Source organism: Pan paniscus, chromosome 16 (assembly GCF_029289425.2).
Source record: "Pan paniscus chromosome 16, NHGRI_mPanPan1-v2.0_pri, whole genome shotgun sequence".
Taxonomy (NCBI): Eukaryota; Metazoa; Chordata; class Mammalia; order Primates; family Hominidae; genus Pan; species Pan paniscus.
In genome coordinates, this window is record NC_073265.2 from 56,105,917 (window position 1) to 56,125,792 (window position 19,876).

Here is a 19,876-nt window from a genome sequence, read left to right on the forward strand (position 1 = left end):
ATTCTGCACCTGCAAAGTCCCTGGGACGGGAGGAGCTGAGGGGCAAACTGGACTCGGAGAGAAACTGCCAGGCCTCTAACTTCCGACAGGCATAGTAACCCCACTTTACAGGAGAGGAAGGTGAGGTGGGAGAGGTAAAGTGACTTGAAGGGTCCGCCAGTGTGCAGGGCTCACAACCAGGATTTGAAGGCAAAGCCAATCCCTCAGCCCTGGGCCCCAGGTGCCAGCCAGCTTTCAAGGGCCCACATCTCTGGGCAGAATCCGGCTCCGCGGTCCAAATCCCGCAACCCCGCTACCTCCCAGCCTCCCCCAGCAGCTCTGGGAGGCCAGCGCCTCCCTCCTCATTTCATTTTACTCTGGCCCCCTTCTGTGGGCTGGGCGCAGTGGGCACCAGACACACCACGCTTTTCTCTCATTCAATCCTCGCGGCAGCTCAGTGAGGGACTGTCCCCATTTCACAGAAGGGGAAACGGACACTCCGACAGGCTCCAGGAGCTGCCCAGGGCCACACAGCTCTGCAGTGGAGGAGTCAGGATGGAGACCGGGTCCTCTGACGGCAGGTGCTCCTTCCACTGCGTCGCAAGAACCTGCTTAGAACAGTCACCCAGTCTGAGGACCCGAGACCGCGTGCTCGTCCTGGCTTCAGCCAGCATTTCTTGTTTTTTCTTTTCCTTTTTTTTTTTTTTTTTTTTTTGTTGTTGTTGTTGTTGTTTTTCTTAGATTGAGTCTCTCTCTGTTGACCAGGCTGGAGTGTAGTGGCGCGATCTCGGCTCACCGCAACCTCCCCCTCCCGGGTTCAAGTGATTCTCCTGCCTCAGCCTCCCGAGTAGCTCCGGGACTACAGGCACCCGCCACTTCGCCCAGCTAATTTTTGTATTTTTAGTAGAGACGGGTTTCACCGCGTTAGCCAGGATGGTCTCGATCTCCTGACCTCTTGATCCGCCCGCCTCGGCCTCCTAAAGTGCTGGGATTACAGGCGTGAGCCACCGCGCCTGGCCTTCTTGTTTTTTCTTACAAATAACTCCTTTATCGTGTTTCACCCACGTGCTCACACTTGATCTTCCTAAAACCCAAGCGAGGCAGGTCTGATGATAGTTCGACTTTTATGGGCGAAGTGCCACAAGAGACCAGCCAGGGTCGGGGACCTTGTTCTTAAACTTTCCAGATTGTCCCCAGGCTCGCGTCGCTCCCGGGAACGGCCAATGGACGCTTGTGTTCTTCCAGCGCCCCCTACAGCCTTGCAATGGCATTAAATCACCCTGCCGGACCAGTTACTTTTGCTTGAAAAGTTTTCTTTCTTCTCAATACTTCGCTGCTGACTCTGGGCTTTTCCCTTACAAGTTTGGTTTATTTATTTATTTATTTATTTATTTATTTATTTATTTATTTTTGAGACGGAGTCTCGCTCTGTCGCCAGTCTGGAGTGCAGTGGCGCCATCTCAGCTCACTGCAACCTCCGCCTCTCGGGTTCAAGCGATTCTTCCGCCTCAGCCTACAGTGTAGCTGGGACTACAGGCGCGCGCCACCACGCCCAGCTAATTTTTGTATTTTTAGCAGAGACGGGGTTCCACCATGTTGGCCAGGGTGGTCTCTATCTCTTGACCTCGTGATCCGCCCACCTTGGCCTCCGAAAGTGCTGGGATTACAGGCGTGAGTCACCGCGCCCAGTATTTTTTTTTTTTTTTTTTTTTTTTTTTTTTTTTTTTTTTTTTTAGAGACAGGGTCTTGCTCTGTCTCCAGGCTGGAGTGCAGTGGCACGATCATAGCTCGCTGCAGCTCAACCTCCCGGGCTCAGGCGATCCTCTTGTCCCAGCCTCCCAAGTAGCTGGGACTGCAGCCCCGTGCCACCATGCCCGGCTTCCCCTCACAAGTTTGGACCCACCTCGTCCCTCCTTGCTCAACATATTTAGCAATAGTTAAAGCATGTTTATTTTCTGTAACTTCGTCTTCAGGAAAGTAAGATATAATAAAGGCTTAACCAATTGGGGAGGTCGTCAGGCTTGAGAATCACAAGGCGTGTGGATCGCCACCAGCCTGGGAACTTTAAGGGGTGAGGTCTGTGTTCCCCCATCGTCCTAGACCAAGGCTGTCCCAGGAAAGGGTCTGTGTCTCCCTCAGGCTCCCCTGCCCCCCACATCTCGATGAGGCTCTTCAGAGCAATGACAGGGGCAGTGAGCGGGGAAGAGGTGGCTTCTGGCCTCTGCTTATACCTTGCGGTGGGTGACACCCTGTGCCTGCAACAGAGGAGGGGAGTCCTGTGTTCCCTGAGGCTCGGGCGGAGATTAGAAAGAGCCAGAAAGACCTGGCAGGTGCAGCCTGGGGCTCTCTCTGCACATACAGGCCTTTCTCAGAGCCCAGAGGAACTTGAACCTGGGCAGCCGTGTGAGTGAATCTTTCTGAGGGGGGCATATTTGAGTGGAAGACTGCCGTTCCAGGAGGCAGGAGCCTGGGACGGCATTCACTGGGGAAGGGGGAGGGGCCGGGAGAGGAGAGCGGGAAAGGCCAGCCCATGTCAAAGGTCCCATGGTACCCAGGTCTCCACTCTGAATGTCCTGCCGCCCACTGGTCACCCCAACCCTGAGGTCCTGCAGGTTCCTCAACCCCCATCTCCAACATTCCCGCCCACACCTACCCCTCCTTCTGGGTTACTCCTCTTGGTTCATTCATTCATCAGGCATTCGACTAGTTGATCATTTATCAAGTGCCAGGTGTATTTTGTTTGTTTGTTTGGCGGGAGTTTATTGAAGTATAATTTACATATTGTAAAATTAACCCTTTTTTAACGTACAGTTATATGGGATCTGACAAATTTTTAACAGATGTGTAAACACTGCCACAATCAAGATATAGAATATTTCCATCAACCTAGAAAATTCTTTCCTGCTCCTTGTAGTCAACCCCTCCTCCCACCTCCAGCCTCAGACAACCTCTGATCTGTTTTCTGTCTCTATAGTTTTGCCTTTTCCAGAATGCCATGTACATGAAATCATACAGCACATAATCTTTTTAATCTGACTTCTTTTGCTGGGCATCAATGCTTTTGAGAGTCATCTATGTGGTTGCATGTATTCATAGTTGTTCCTTTTCATTGGTGAGATGGATTGCAGTGTATAGGTATATACTACAATATATTTTTCTATTCACCAGATGATGAGCATTGAGTTGTTTCTAGTTTTTGGCAATTATTAATAATGCTACAGTAAACATTCATGTGTAGGTTTTTGTGCAAACATAAATGTTCATTTTTCTGGGATAGACGCCTAGAAGTGGAATTGTGGGGTCTCATGTAAATGTATGTTTCACTTGATAGAAATCTGCCAAATTCTGGCCAGGCAGGGTGGCTCACGCCTGTAATCCTAGCACTTTGGGAGGCTGAGGCCGGCAGATCAGTTGAGGTCAGGAGTTCGAGACCAGCATTGCCAACATGGTGAAACCCTGTGTCTACTAAAAATAAAAAAATTAGCTGGGTGGTAGTGGCGCGCACCTGTAATCCCAGCTACTTGGGAGGCTGAGGCAGGAGAGTCTCTTGAACACAGTGGGGTTGGGGGTGGAGGTTGCAGTGAGCCGAGACTGCGCCATTGCACTCCCGCCTGGGTGACAGAGTAAGACTCTGCCAAAAAAAAAAAAAGAGAAAGGAAGAAAAAAAGAAAAACAAATATGCCAAATTCTTATTCAGAATGGCTGTACCATCTCTAAAGCCATAATAACCTCTGAAGTTTAAACTTTAATTTGAGTGTCTTGAAAAATACCAGGAAGAATCTTATTCCTAACTGGAAGCATCACTTTTTTGGGCAAATGAAAGTTTTCCCTTCTCTAGGGTAGATGCTGGGTGTGGAAGTGATGGCTTGTACGTTAAGCATATTCTATAAAAACTGCCAAACCATTTTCCAAAGTGACTGTAGCATTTTGCATTCCTCTAGTAATGTTTGCCTTTTGATTTTTCCACATCTTTATCAGGTGCTAGTCTTTAAAAATGTTTTATTATGAAAATTGGTAACATCTGCAAAAGTAGAAAGAATAGTATTAATATAATGTGTCTCCGTGTGCTCATCACCAGTTTCATCAATTACCCTTTCATGGCTTATCTTTTTTTTTTTTTTCGAGGTGGAGTTTCACTCTTGTTGCCCTGGCTGGAGTGCAATGGTGCAATCCCGGCTCACGGCAACCTCCACCTCCCGGGTTCAAGCAATTCTTCTGCCTCAGCCTCCTGAGTAGCTGGGATTACAGGCATGCGCCACTATGCCTGGCTAATTTTATATTTTTAGTAGAGACAGGGTTTTTCCATGTTGGCCAGGCTGGTGTCTAACTCTGGACCTCAGGTAATCTGCCCACTTCAGCCTCCCAAAGTGCTGAGTGCTGAGATTACAAGAGATTACAAGCATGAGCCACTGCACCCAGACTTTTTTTTTTTTTTTGACAGGGTCTCACTCTGTCACCCAAGCTGGAGTGCAGTGGCATGATATCAGCTCACTGCGGCCTCAACCTCCCAGGCTGAAAGGATCCTTCTGCCTCAGCCTCCAGAGTAGCTGGGACTACAGGTGCCACCACACCTGGCTTTTCATGGCTTATCTTGTTTCATCCCCTGCTCTCCCACAATGACCGAGTTACTTCTGAAGCGAATCCTAGATGTCATATCATTTCATTCCTATTCAATATTACGTCTAAAAGACATGGATTCCTTTTTTGTTTTGTTTTGCTTTTGAGATGGAGTTTCACTCTTGTTGCCCAGGCTGGAGTGCAATGGTGCGATCTTGATTCACCGCAAGCTCCACCTCCCAGGTTCAAGCCATTCTCCTGCCTCAGTCTCCCGAGTAGCTGGGATTACAGGCATGTGACACCACACCTGGGTAATTTTGTATTTTTAGTAGAGACAGGGTTTCTCCATGTTGGTCAGGCTGGTCTCGAACTCCCGACCTCAGGTGATCCACCTGCCTCGGCCTCCCAAAGTGCTGGGATTACAGGCGTGATCCACCATGCCCGGCCATGGATTCCTTTTTTAAAAAGCCACAATACCCTTATCACATATAAAATGTGTGCCATTATCACTCTTCCTATCATGAACTCTCCAGTCAGTGCTCACATTTCCCAGTGTCTCATAAATGTCATCATTTCTCTTTTTTCAACTTGTTTGTTTGAATCAGGATACAAATAAGGTCGCCGTCTTCCAATTGGTTTATGTGTCTTTAAGTTACTTTGTTTGAAAGTCATTTGGAATAGTTTTTCTCTTTGTGGTATTAAAGTAAATTAAAATGAAGACCAGGCCTAAAGAATCCATGAGCAAACAAAACCAGTTAGGCTCAGAAGTAGCCAACAAACTTATAGTTATATAATGAGGGACTTTCCTATGGGATAGATTAAATAAGGCAACTGTATAACTGTAACCAATCAAATATTTTCTTTGCTTTACTTCTGTGTTCCTTGTATAAAAACCCACCCCTTGTGTTCCCTCACTTCTGGTTTGGAACTGCCCAATTCATGAATTGTTGTTTGCTCCTATAAATTCTTTAAAATTTTATTGTGCCTCAGTTTACTTTTTTCTTATTTTTAGAGACAGGGTCCAGATCTGTTACCCAGGCTGAAGTGCAGTAGCATGATCTTAGCTCACTGCAGCCTCAAATTCCTCGATCTTCCTGCATCAGCCTCCTGAGAAGCCAGGACTACAGGTGCACACCAGCACACCTGGCTAATATATATATTAGAAACAGGGTCTTGCTATGTTCCCCAGGCTGGGCTAGAACTCCCAGCCTCAAGTGATCCTCCTGCCTCAGCCTCCTAAAGTGCTGGCAGAGGTGAGCCACTGGGCCTGGCCTTAGTTTAATTTGAATGGTGGTTAAATAATTAATTCAATGTGTAGATTTATTTGCTTTATTTTACTTTAGGTTTTTAGAATTTGTAAAACTTTTTATTTAGAAATTTATTTAAAGATTTTAAATTTTATTTCTGGTTCCAAAATCTATCATACAAATATGTTCAGAAAGGTCTAGCTTTTATGCCCCCTTCAATCCATTCCCTTCCCCATAACTATTAATTTTTAAACATTATTCTTTATTATTACATTAATTTAATATGTATCACATACATAATGCATATGTATTCGTATCCCTCCCTCCTTTTTTTTTTTTTTTTGTTTGAGATGGGGATCTCACTATGTTGCCCAGGCTGGACTTGAAATCCTAAATTCAAGCAATCCTCCTGCCTCAACCTCGAGTAGCTGGGACAACAGGTATACGCCTCCACATTTGGCTCTTCCTTCCTTTTAGGTAAGGATTAGCATGCAGTGACACTTCTCTGCCTCTTGCTGTATTCACTGTCCATCCCACTCCAGCTGTCTCTCCCTAGTAGTTGGTCAAGATTGTCCTCAGTCCCCTTTACAGCCACAGAGTCCTCCATTGTGCTGATAACCACAGGCCTCTGCTGATGGACATTTTCCTTGCTCCCATTCTTTAGCGATTACAAATTGAATTGCAATAAAAAGCCTGTGCTTACACCTTTTGGTATTTTTGCTAGTGTCTCTCTTCGGTAGATTCCCAGCAATGGGATTCTTGAGTCAAAGGTTGAACATACATGCAATTTTGCTATAGCTATTGCCAAATTCCCCCGCAGAAGGCCTGCATCATTTTGCATTCCCGTCAGCTCTGGCTAGGAGTGCCAGCAGAATGCATCGCCAAACTTTTGGATTTTTGACAATCTGATAGGTAGGAAATGGTATCTCTGAGTAGTTTTAATTTGCATTTCTTTTGTTTGAGCAATGTTGATCATATTTTCACAGGGTTATGAGCCATTTGCATTTCTTTGTCTGTGAATTGTGTGTTAATATTTTTGTTTTGTTTTGTTTTGTTTTGTTTTTGAGACTGAGTCTTGCTCTGTCACCCAGGCTGGAGTGCAGTGGTGCAATCTCGACTCACTGCAAGCTCTGCCTCCCGGGTTCATGCTGTTCTGCTGCCTCAGCCTCCCCAGCAGCTGGGACTAGGGGTGCAGGCCACCACGCCCAGCTAATTTTTTTTTTTTTTTGTATTTTTAGTAGACACGGGGTTTCACCGTGTTAGCCAGGATGGTCTCAATCTCCTGACCTCATGATCTACCCGCCTCAGCCTCCCAAAGTGCTGGGATTACAGGCGTGAGCCACCGCGCCCGGCCATTTTAGCCCATTTTTCTAGGAAGTTGTTCATTTTTTCCTTCTCTACTTTTAGAAGCCATTCACTAGAGACATTCATGCTTTGCCTGTGATACAGGTTGCAAGTGTTTTCTGCCGTTTGTCATTTGTCTTCTTTCTTTCTCTGTTTGTTTGATCGCTTATTTATTCATTTATTCTGGGGATGTAGCCATGAACAGGGTGACCCTGAGGGGCTCCACTGACATGCACAGCCCAAGTCAGAACCTTGGATGGTCCTGCATGCGCCTCCTCCCAACCCTTCCCTGTGCTGTCCTTTCTGCCTCTGACCCCTCTCCTGTTGCCCAGTGACCACCCTGCCCCTGTCCTTCCCTGCCTGGGCCCTCAGCATCACCCAGTCTGAGCTCACAGAGGACTGGAAACAAGCTTGTTTGTCTCTGTATCCCCCCCACAACGTGCAGGGCAACTGATCAGTGAGTGAGTGAATGAATGAATGAATGAATGAATGAATCCTGTGTGGCTAAAACAGCCTCTCCGCCCAGGAAGCCAAGTCAGAGAGGAGCTTGGAAGAGCACTTTCGAGATCAAGGTTTCTTCACCCCTTGCACTCTCTTCAGACCTAACTCAGGTCTGAGTTTCTACTCCCAAATGCCTCACAGGCAATATATGATGCCTGCTTCTTTTCATGATTTAAAAGAACACTCACTTACTGTAGAAAATGTGGAAAATACAGCAGTACAAAAAAAGAATTAGAAATTCTCCATTAACTCATTGCCCAGAGGAAACGGCCGTGGACATTTTGGTGTATTTTTATTCAACTTTGAAAGACATATTTTATTTTTACACATTTTATTTTATACAGTATAGACATACATATGCATACACACCTCCTCTCATGACATTAAACTTTTGCACAACTTCACAATTGTAAATGATCACAGAAAAATGCCTCAAAATGAATGTATCATATCCTAGCCCCACCACTTAACCTCTCTGTGCCTCAGTTTTCTCCTCTGTAAAACGGGGATAATAATAGTATCTACTTTATAAGTTGCTTGTAAGGGTTCAATGTGATGATTATGGTGTGAATGTGGGAAGCACTCAGAAAGTATCGTTTTCATTATTATTAGAACTATTATTCCTTAATTGCAAACATTTAAATTCTAATTTTATTCTATTGCAAATGACACTGTAATGAATCTCTCTGCTCGGGAGGGTTGTGTGGGAACCTCAGGGAGCTTGCTTCACCCACCCCCCGCCCCCCAAATTAAGCACAACAGGGACAGAGAGAGCGAGGTGTGCTGGGAGGCCCCGTGGCTAAAAGTTAGGAGACCAGATCTTGGCACTGGCAGCCTGGGGAAGGAGGGCAGAGGGGTGGGGGTGCAGGGAATGGCATTTGTGAAAGCTCAGAAGCTTCTAGAAGAGCATGGGAAGTTCTGATGTGGTTGCTGGGGTGGCAATTCTTGTCCCTATTTGACCTATGGGTAATTGAGAGCCAGGAAAGGGGTGACTTGTCTGATGACGTGGATGGGCACCAAGTCTGAGCTTCCTGGCTCTCCACAAGCCTGAAAAACATCTGTGTTTGATGGGAGAAGGAGATGAAGAAGAGGAGGAGGAGGAAGAATTTGGGGCTTTCGAAGCATGCATGCCTGTGTGCCCCTGCCCAATCAAGGTTCAGTTGTCCTGCAAAGCAACCCAGCGGGTCCTGTGAGCTGGAGGCCAGTTTGCCCTGTTTGTCTCCATGGGTCTTTTCCCTGATGTCTCCCAAACAGAGACCACTGGGCTGGCAGCTGGCAGGTCTCCTGAGCTCCACCCTCACCTCCCATCCCTTCAACCCAGTGGCCTTGCAGACAAAGGCTGGAAAGCCAGGTCCCATTTCCAGTCATCATCCACAGTGCATAATTAGGCGGTGCTTGCCTTGTGTTTATTTAAAGAAGGAGTGTGACCTTGGCATCAGTGCTTCTGCCAAGAGGGAAGAGCCCAGGAAGGCCCAGAGAAAGCTGGGGGCTTGGGCAGCAGGGGTTTGAGGCCTGAGAGGCCAGGCCGGCCTGTGGTATAGGCATCGACAAGCAAAGTTTGAGGACTCCTGAAAGTTCTCCAAAATTTTACCTGCTACCTGTCACCATTCTCAGTCCGTTATTAGAACTGTAGATTCTCAACAGCTTTCTAAGCTCCAAAGAAAATGCAAATTAATACTTCTTGGAGCGCCTCTATCCTTTATGGTCTGAATTTGAGAACATTGCAATAGCAGCCTGATTGCTGCACTAGTCCAAACACTTCTGTGTAACCCTCTTCCACATGCAGTACTGAGGAGTTCTTGCTGCCTACTGTTTACAGAGGGTAGTCCAAGAAATAAGAAATGTCAGTCCCATATGGTGAAAACTCTGCACTCTAGGGCTTGGGAATTATCTGCTAATAAGACCTGACATTTCTGAAGGCCATTATGAGTTAAACCTCAGGCTCAGAATGTATAATGGGAAGAGATTCTAGATACTTCTAGACCACTCTTCTCATGGAGTAGAAAAAAATGTAGAGAAACCTCAGAGAGGGGAAGGGACTTACCTACACAAGTTAATGGTAGAGCTGGGACTAGAACACAGGTCTCCTGATTTCAGTCTCAACTCTCAGGCACCATGTTGCTTCCCTCCATTCAAAGAGCAGTGAGGGGGCAGTCAGCACCAGCTGGAGTGTGGCAGTGAAGAGCTCACTGTCCCTGCCCAAGAGGAGCTCCCAGAGGCTGACAAGGGTATGGGAACAGGGACTCATCTGAATCAGAGTGGGTGGAGTTTAGGCAGGGGTGGGTCTGAAGAACAGGGTGGTGAGACAGACATCAGCAAATTTCCCAAGGGGGTTAGCACGGGAGGTTGAAGGATGAATGGGGCTTCTTCACCGGGAGACATAGGGAAAGGTGTTCCGGGAAAAGGGAAGGGCAAACTCATGGGAAAAGGAGGCTGATTTCTCCTGTTCCCAGGTTACAGTGGATTCCCTGCGGGCTTAACCAGGATCCCTAGCACTCAGTGCAGACCCTCCCACGGCAAGGCCCGAGGCTGTAATTTGTAACCTTATTGTGACATATATAGTTACAAAGAGATTGGTTGGACAGGATGGATTTTAATCGAAAAGAGTTAGCCTCTACTGGTGGAAATGTGGACATTGTGGCAGGTGATGAGAAGAATCCTTTTTGGGGTAGCAGTGGTGAAAATGCTTGCATGGGTGCGCTGGCATGCGTGCAGGGGCACCTCTTCCTTGTTCTCAATTCTGTTGACTTTCAAATTGCAGTTTAAGAGCCATCTTCCCATGTCCAACTGTTAAGGTGGCCACTACCCCCTCCCTCTTCTGGACCATGCCATCCCCCGCTCTGAGTCTCAGTTTCTCCACATGTAAAATGAGGCAGGTGGACTTGCTTGTCTTAAAGGCCCCTTCTGCCTGGGGCTGGTTCTTTAGCCCAGTCTCTGCTTCTCCCTCTGCGGGGATGTCAGAGGCGCCCTCTCGTGGTCAATATTGGCCATGCATCCTTGGACTTGGCGCAGGTTTTTGCTTGGCCTCTGAGGGTGTGTGCTTGTGTGTGCATGTGCGTGTGAGCGTGCCTGTGTACTGGGAGTGGTTACACAGCGGGTGCGTGACAGGCTCATGACACATAGAATGCAGAGCTTCGCTAACTCTCAGACCCTGATGAAAACACAGATAAGGAGGTGGGGGTCATTTAAAATAAGGGCAAAACCTGCTAAAAGCTTCCTGGGGCCCTTGCCTGGGACACCTAGAGTTCCAAAATGCCCTGGGCCACCCATCTTGCTAATATACTTTGAGAGCATCACTCCTCTGCTCAGAATCTCATCCTGCCACCCCTCTGCTGAACAGAGTAAACATCAAACTCCTGGCCCTCCAGAATACCTGTGGCCTCACTTCTCACTCTTCTTTCCTATACCACTCCAGGTGAAATACTCCATCCTTCCCATCCCCTATCCTCTGCTTATGCTGGGATTTTTTTTCCCAGAGTGTCCTACCCTCTCCTTTAGTCCCCCATAGCACCTTTCAAGATGTGGCTAAAATGCCACCTCCTCCAGGAAGACTCCCTGAATTTTCCCACTTGGATCTGTGCTCTCTTTCCTCTGAACCTCCTGGCAACTTTGTCTATAACTGTCTCCTGGGATGTAGACAGTTTTAGAGTTTACCCAGGTAATTTAGGTCGAAGATGTCCTGTTTTGTTCCCCCTACTCAAAAACTGGCTCCATGACTGCTTTATATCTGGGTCCTTCTAAATACTGAGCCTTCCCCATGGCATCCAGGCATCCCTCTGCAAGGCCCTGATTCCCACTCCTTCCCTCTGCCTCCTCCTTCAGTAGGGGCTGCTGTCATGCAAGGAGGTCTGGCAGTGGCGGAAGAAGACATGAGCCTTGGGCCAGACTCTTACTGGATTCCCACCCCACCTGCCCCGTCTTCAGCAGACAAGCTGGTACCCAGCACAAAGGCTCCAGCTGCTGAGCTGTGTGTGGGAGCCTGGTCTTTGGGTGCCCAGAATGAAGGGTCAGACCCAGGTCACTGCCTGACTCTTTCTTTCAAGGACCGAAGTAAGAACTACAGGCCTAACAGTAACATCCCTGGCTATTTGTAGAAGTCCACTTGGTTAGTCCATGCTCTATAACATGAATTTCTCATACAACCCATTTTTAGATGGGGAAACAAGAGCTCAGAGAGGCTAGGTAACTTGTTCAAGATCACACAGCTCTGAGTGCAAGTGTTCAAACATAGTCCCCACTTTCCATCCGTCTCCAAATCCTGTGCAGTTTCTGGAATATTCTGCTGTCACTGTGCCTTGCACAAATCCAGGATTTGATAAATTCCTGGATAATAAAAGGCAGGCATGAGTCAATATATAACCAGCTCTTTCTCTTTGACTTCCATATTTCCCCAGGCCCACACGCGCACCTCTGCATGAGAGAAGAGTGACAGAACTGGGTTTGTCTGAGAGGGTGATGGCTCGGGGGGCCAAAGGGAGAGGTGAACCCTGCATCCCAGGAGGGGTGAATTCTCTGATGTGAATCATCTGGGTGGTAGGGAGTAATGGGTCCTGGGCATGATGGGGACTGTCACACCCTGATGCGCTGTCCCAGTTAGGTTGGATCTGGTGCTGAGGCCCATGAACTTCCCACAGCCAGGACTGGCCTGCAGGGTCAGGACTTGTAATTAATCCAAATTCTCTGAGAAGCAGATGCCAAGTCAGGATTAGATGTGCAAGAGATTTATTAGGGAACATGGCTGCGAGGGAAGATGGGGAGGCTGCTAGGGGAGGCTGGGAGGGCCATCTGACCACAATGCAGGTCTGTTGCGGACCTCAAGGAGCCTGCAGGGAGTGCAGCCACCTCAGGCACACACCTTGGTGATAGATTTTACAGCTCAGCTGCTGAAGCCATTGATCAATGATGCTCCTCACAGTCAGAGATCTGAGAGGGGCATTTTCACAGCCACCACAGACCTTCTGCCTCCCAGGGCCTCCTCACTGGCCTGGCCTGGAGGACTGCCACTGGCACCCACAGTTAGAGGGAAGGAAGTTTCAGGCCTCTGTAACCCAGGAGAGAAGTCCACTAGTCCAGTCCAGGCCAGGTGTCCAGCTCTGGTGGGTGGAACCATTTGCCCAGCTGTCCTTTGGCTAAGGGTTGGGGCCTGACCTCTGAAGTGAAGGCACCCACAGAGCTGGCCATTGAGGCAAATGTCCAGCATCCTGGGGCATGGGCACCGGCAGGGGAGATGAGGTCATGTGAGATGTAGGTGCCACTCTCTTGCAGAACCCACCCTCGCACCTTGGCACACAGTGGCTCCACGAGGCCAAGAGCTGGTCTCTTGTTTATCTGGGTGTAGGGCGTGCACGCTGCCTGGAACTGACAGTGTCAGGGACTTCTGCTGGCCAGGACAGACCCCATGCCTACTCAATGGCCATCAGCCCTAGGGCAGCAACATCAGGATCTGTCTTCCCCGTTGGTCAGGGGACTTGTGGTAGGTTCAAACCACTGATGGGAAGCAGTCCAGGCTCTAGTGTTGGTTTGGGGTCTGGCTCTCTCACTAACCTGAGCAAGTCCCTTACATCCCCAGGCCTCAGTTTCCTTATCTGTTGAGTAGAGATCATCACACTGATGGCAAAGAGGCCTTGTGGTATGGAGGGTTTGGGTTCAACTTTTTTTTTTTTTTTTTGAGCTGATTTGAATTCCATTTCCCTGGTTATTTGCTATATGGCCTTAGGCAAGTTACTCAATCTCTTGAAGACTCAATTTCCCGTCTACAAAATGGGAGTGAAGAAGAATCTCTTCTTCTTTCCAAGAAATGTACATGTGAGGATTCAATAAGGGAACGCTCAGGCAGCTCTGAGCACAGCATCTGGAGCGTCACTGTGATGTGGCAGCACTCTTTGCAGCATGCAGGACAGACACACTCCTTCCTCTCTCCTCCTTCACCTCTTCCCCAGCCCCACCTCTCACTTCTCCTTGGCTAATGGGTCAAGCAGTGGTCAGTGTCTGGCCAACAGTGGAGACTCAACCATGCACAGAGAGTGAAAATGCAGTGCACACCTCCTGTCCAGGTAGCCCCAACCTCATTCATTCACTTCCAGAATGGCAGGTGCTGTGCTGAATGTCTGGGAAGATGGCCCCAGTGTTCCTCCCCAAGGGATTGCCAGTCACATCAACACAGCACAGGATGGATCCTGCTGTGCCAACGCTCTCTGCAGGCTTGTGGGGACCCTGGCTGTGATATCTGGACACCTGGATTTCAATCCAGTCTTTGCCATCCACTCCCTGTGTGGCCCTCCCCCACAAACTAAATAAAAATTTCATGAGCTGGGGAAGGAGACTCAAGGGGAAGTGAGACGAGAGGACGGAAGTGAGTTGAAGAGCAGGGAGGAGCCTGGAGCCTGGAGCCTGGGCCTCCCTGTGCTGTGATGTGTGCCAGAGTGGAAGCGGAAGTGGAAGCGGAAGCAGAAGTGGTCCTGCCGGTGGGTGTGACTGGCCTCACAGAGCTGCCAGGATGCACCTGAGTGCCCAAGAGGGTTTCCCACAGCCCCAGGTGGATTAGACTCAGAAGCATGTTTCTGATGTGCTCAAGAGTGTGGCCCAGACAAGGCACAGAGGACAGGAGTGTCAGAGGCATTCAAACAAGAGCGACTCCATCCTGAACGGGGGCTGGGTAAAATGACACTGAGGCCTGCCAGGTTGCATTCCCAGGAGGTTAGGCATTCTTAAGTCACTGGATGAGATAGGAGGGGGGCACAAGATACTGGTTACAAAGACCCTGCTGATAAAACAGGTTGCAGTAAAGAAGCTCGCACAAACCAAAATGGCAATGAAAGTAACCTCTGGTCATCCTCACTGCTCATTACACGCTAATTATAATGCATTAGGATGCTGAAAGACACTCCCACCAGCCCCATGACAGTTTACAAATGCCATAGCAACATCTGGAAGTTACTCTATATGACTTAAAAGGAAAAGGAACTCTCAGTTCTGGGAAATTCCCACCCCTTTCCTGGAAAATTCATGAATAAACCACTCCTTGTTTAGCATATGATCAAGAAATAACCATAAAAGTAGCCAACCAGCAGCCCTTGGTGCTGCTCTGCCTGTAGAGTAGCCGTTGTTTTATTCCTTTACTTTCTTCATAAACTTGCTTCTGCTTTACTCTGTTGACTCGCTGATTTTTCTTTCTTGAGACAGAGTCTGGCTCTATCGCCCGGGCTGGAGTGCAGTGGCGCAATCTCTGCTTATTGCAACCTTCACCTCCCAGGTTCAAGCGATTCTCCTGCCTCAGCCTCCCAAGTAGCTGGGATTACAGGCATGCACCACCACACCCGGCTAATTTTTGTATTTTTAGTAGAGACAGGGCTCCGCCATGTTGGCCAGGCTGGTCTTAAACTCCCCACCTCAGGTGATCTGCCTGCCTCAGCCTCCCAAAGTGCTGGGATTACAGGCATGAGCCACCACGCCCGGCTGGAAGATACTCATTTTATGGGAAATAATTCCTGGGTCCAAGCAAAGTGGGAGGTAGGTTAGAAGACCCCTGCATAAAGCTGGGATCCCAAAGGGCTACATCCTCAATAAAGTAGGGAAAAAATGTCCACAGAGACTTGTCTGCTTCTGTCTCAACTGCAGTTGGAGCACAGGAAAGATGGGTTTTCCCTGGAATCGCTGGGACAAGCCCAGTTTCTTTTCTTTTCTTTTTCTTTTCTTTCTTTCTCTTTCTTTCTTTCCTTTCTTCCTTTCTTTTCTTTTCTTTTTTTTTTTTTGATGGAGTCTCACACTGTCGCCTAGGCTGGAGTGCAATGGCGTGATCTTGGCTCACTGCAACCTCTGCCTCCCAGGTTCAAGCGATTCTCCTGTGTCAGCCTCCCGAGTAGCTGGGATTACAGGCGCCTGCCACCACACCCGGCTAATTTTTTTGTATTTTTGGTAGAGATGGGGTTTCACTATGTTGGCCAGGCTGGTCTTGAACTCCTGACCTAGTGATCCACCTGCCTTGGCCTCCCAAAGTGCTGGGATTACAGGCATGAGCCACCACGCTCGGCCTCGACAAGCTCAGTTTCAAGTGGATGTGGCATCGGAATTCACACTGCCTATATTGCTTCCTTCTCTGACGCCAGAAAAAAACTAACTGAAAATATAGTTTCAAGTGTTCCCCAGATGCCTGATGAAGCAATTGTGAAGACTCCCTAGAGGAACGCATTTTAAATCTAGGCTTCAAAGTATTCTCACAAATAAACTTCCAGGAACAGGAGGTTACACTAAAACATATATATAGTTTAATGCACATACATGTATATTAAACAGAAGAGAAAATAAGCTACATGACATGAGATTCAGCAGAAACAACATTGCTGAATCAGACCAACAACAACCAAAGATATCGGAATGATCTGTTGTATGTATAACATAAAATAATTATGTGTGGTTTGCATAAAGAAATTAAAGATGCGATCAAATGTATGACAAAAGAATGAGAGACTATCAAAAGTGATCAGGTGAAGTTGAAACAGACCAAATAGAATTTCTAGAAATGACAAATAAGTTAAAATTTAAAAATTAAATTGAAATGAAAGCCCAACACATGAAGGGTCAATTCTGGAAAAGATGGAGTAAACACACTCTACATTATACCTACTAAATGTGATTCTAAACTACGGACAGGATGCATGGGCCAGATATCTGAGAACTTGGAAACTGCATAGTAGCCAATATATTGGAGAAGGAAACAAGAATTTGAAGTATGACTGAACTGGGGTTGAGTTTCCCATTTATTTTCCCCCCAGTTTTGCCTGACCTTGACTCACAGGTAGCCCAAAACCTGGAAGAGTGCACCAGGTAGGGGAAGATAGAGCTCCAAGAGAATAGAAAGAACTCCTTTTCTGGTTTGAGGAGCAGGAAGGTGGCTCCTAAAGATCAGATGTGGTAAGTTTTCCTGTTTATGTGTTTTTTTCTCCATCGTCTCCCACTCAAGCTGCCAGGTAGTATTGCAATGGAGGCAGTGGCAATGGTGATAGCAGCATTAGCCAAGTAGATGCCTAAAATTCTTAGACAGAAAAAACTTCTCCTACCAGAAAAGCCGTGAGCCCAAGAGCATGGGGAAATTCCTGTTACTTCTGTCTCCACCCTCACACCCCAATCCCTCTGCCTTCTGTTCTCCTGCTGCTTGGCCCCAGACACAGATGCAGTTATAAGTACATAGCAGAGCTGGGAAATTAAAGTCCTAGATTTCTGGCTGAGGGACTGGAAAAGGAGGCCCCAAAGAGCCAAAAACTGACGAGGGAGATTGTAGAGAGGAGAGAGCATAAAAGAGTGATCCCATACCTTTGTGTATAAACTCCCAGAATCACCTCCAAACTGTGCAGCACGGATCTGATCCCAAACAAAACATCAAAGTCCTTGAGAACTAGTCTACATATGAAACCCATCTGAAGAGCGCTGCAAATGGCTTTGAAAACTGAATTGATATTGGTACCAGAACCCAGAGAAGGTAGGTGGAACTGGCAGCCTGGACCTAGCCTGGTCACTTGTCTGCTAAAATTAAAAAAAAAAAAAAATCAGCACTCTCTTTAGGATTTAAACAAGACCACTCACTGGTTCTGTGAGTTAAAAAAATAATAATCGAGATCCAGAGTCTCATAACATACTATTCAAAATGTCCAGGATACAATCTAAAATTACTTTGGATATGAAAAACTAGAAAAGACTCAACTCACAATAAAAAGACAATCAAATAGATGCCAACCCTGAGACAACACAGATGTTGAAATTATCAAAGACTTTAAAGCAGCTATTATTACCTTACTCCAAGAAGTAAGGGTGAATACTCTGGAATGAATGAAAAGATAGCAAGTCCCAACAAAGAAATAGAAGATATAAAGAATAACCAAACTGAAATTACAAAACTGAAAAATACAATTTTAAAATAAAAAAACAATAACTGGAAAAACTAGCAGAATGGAGATGAGAGAATAAAGAGTCAGGGAACTTGAATATAGATCAATAGAAATTATCCAATCTGAACAACAAAGAGAAAAAAGATTGAAAAAATTGAACAGGGTCTCAGGGACGAGAGGGACAATACCAAAATGTCAACTGGTCATGTAATCAGAGTCCTGGAAGGAATGGAGCAACAGTGCAGTTCAGGATATAATAATTGAAAAAAAAAATAACAGCTGGAAACTTCCCAGAATTACAGCTTCAAGAAATTCAACAAACTTCAAACAGGGTAAACTCAAAGAAATGCACTCTCAGGGATATGGTGGTTGAACTTCTTTAAACTAAAGAGAAAGAAATCTTGAAAGTAATTAGAGAAAAATATAGCATTACTATCAGTATCTCATGAGCAACCATGTAGGCTAAAAGGAAATGAAACATTTTCAAAGTGCTAAAAGAAAAGAAACATCAACTCAGAGTTCTATATCCAGTGAAAATATCCTTTAGGAATGATGGTGAAATAAAGATATCCTCAGATAAAGGAAAACTAAGAGACTTTGTTGCTAACATACCTGTTCTAAAGTAAATGCTAAAGGAAGTTTTTCAGATGGAAGGGAGATAATACCATAGTGAAACTTGGAAACACAGGAATGAATGATGAACAACAGAAATGGTAGATTTCTGGGTAAATAGTCTATTCCCCTTCTCTTGAGTTATCTAAAATATGATTAATAGTTGAAAGCAAAAATTATAACATTGTTTGATGAGGTTTTCAAGGTAGACCTAATATATAATATATAAGATAGCCATAATGGAAAGGAAGGAGAGTAAAGGAACCTATTTGATGGGAAGGTTTCTATATTCCATTTAAAGTAGTAAAGTATTTCTTCTAAGTAGACATTTCTATTTAATCTGAAAAGTTAAATATGCATATAGTAATACCTAGAAAATCCACCGAATTTTTTTTTACAAAAAATATAGTAAAAAATGCAATTTATAAAGTAGAATAGAATACTAAAAAATGTTTAAATAACCCAAATAAAAACAGGAAAGGGGAAACAGAGGAACAAAAACCAGAAGGAGCAAATAGAAATAATAAAATGACAGACCTAAATGCAAACATAGCAATAATTACATTAAATATAAATGGTTTAGACACACCAATTAAAAGACAAAAATTGTCAGAATGGATTTAAAAAACAAGATATAACTATATGCTGCCTATAATTATATTGATATAAAGATATAGATACATTAAAAGACTAAGATACATACACTAAAAACCACTGAACAGCACTCTTCAAATAGGCAAATTTATGCTATGTGAATTATATCTCAATAAAATCATTTAAAAAAAGACTAAGATAAACCATTCAAACACCAATCAAAAGAAAGCTGGAGTGGCTATATTAATATAAGATAAAGTAAAATTTAAACCAAAGAAAATTGCTAGGGATAAAATGAGACATTACATAATGATAACAGGACCAGTTCACCAAGACAACATAAAAATCCTAAATGTGTATACATTTAATAACAGGACTTCAAAATGCATGAAGCAAAAACTGAACTGAAAGGAGAAATGGAAAAATTCAATTGCAGTTGTAAACTTTAATATTTTTCTTTCAATAATTAATAGAACAAGTAGATAGAAAACAGCGATGATACGGAAGATATGAACAATCACTGACCTGGATCTAATTGACATTTTATAGAACACTCCATTCAACAACGGCAGAAAATAAATTCTGCACAGTGTAAAAGAACCTTTGGCTAGGCACAGTGGCTCATTCCTGTAATCCCAGACTTTGGGAGGCCGAAGCAAGTGGATCACCTGAGGTCAGGAGTTCGAGGCCAGCCTGACCAACGTGGTGAAACCCTATGTCTACTAAAAATACAAAAAGTAGCCAGGGATGGTGGCCACATGCTTGTAGTCCTAGCTACTCCAGAGGCTGAGGCAGGAGAATTGCTAGAACCCGGGAGGCAGAGGTTGCAGTGAGCCGAGCTTACACCATTGCACTCCAGCCTGGGCAACAAGAGTGAAACTCTATCTCAAAAAAAAAAAAAAAAAAAAAGAATCTTCACCAAGAAAGACCCTATCTTGGGTTATAAAAGTAGTCTTCCAAATTTAAAATAACTGAAATCACACAAAGTATGTTATTTGATCACAATGAAATCAAACTAGAAACTGATAACAGAGCAATAACTGGAAAGTCTCTAAACACTTTTAACACAATTTAAAATAATGGGTCAAAAAGAAAGTTCGTGGGAAATTAGAAAATATTTTGAACTGAATGAAAATGAAAAAACTTCGAAATTTGTGGGAT

General features: G+C 45.6%; 1 long non-coding RNA gene across 2 annotated transcripts in view; it reads left to right on the forward strand.

Annotated features, from left to right (window-relative positions):
• LOC134729082 (uncharacterized) overlaps positions 1–19,876 on the forward strand; it is an 85,156-nt gene that overhangs the window by 1,700 nt on the left and 63,580 nt on the right. For both annotated transcript variants that reach the window (XR_010109945.1, XR_010109946.1), the window contains exon 2: positions 1–19,876. This exon is cut by the window's right edge. This is a non-coding gene — a long non-coding RNA (uncharacterized LOC134729082).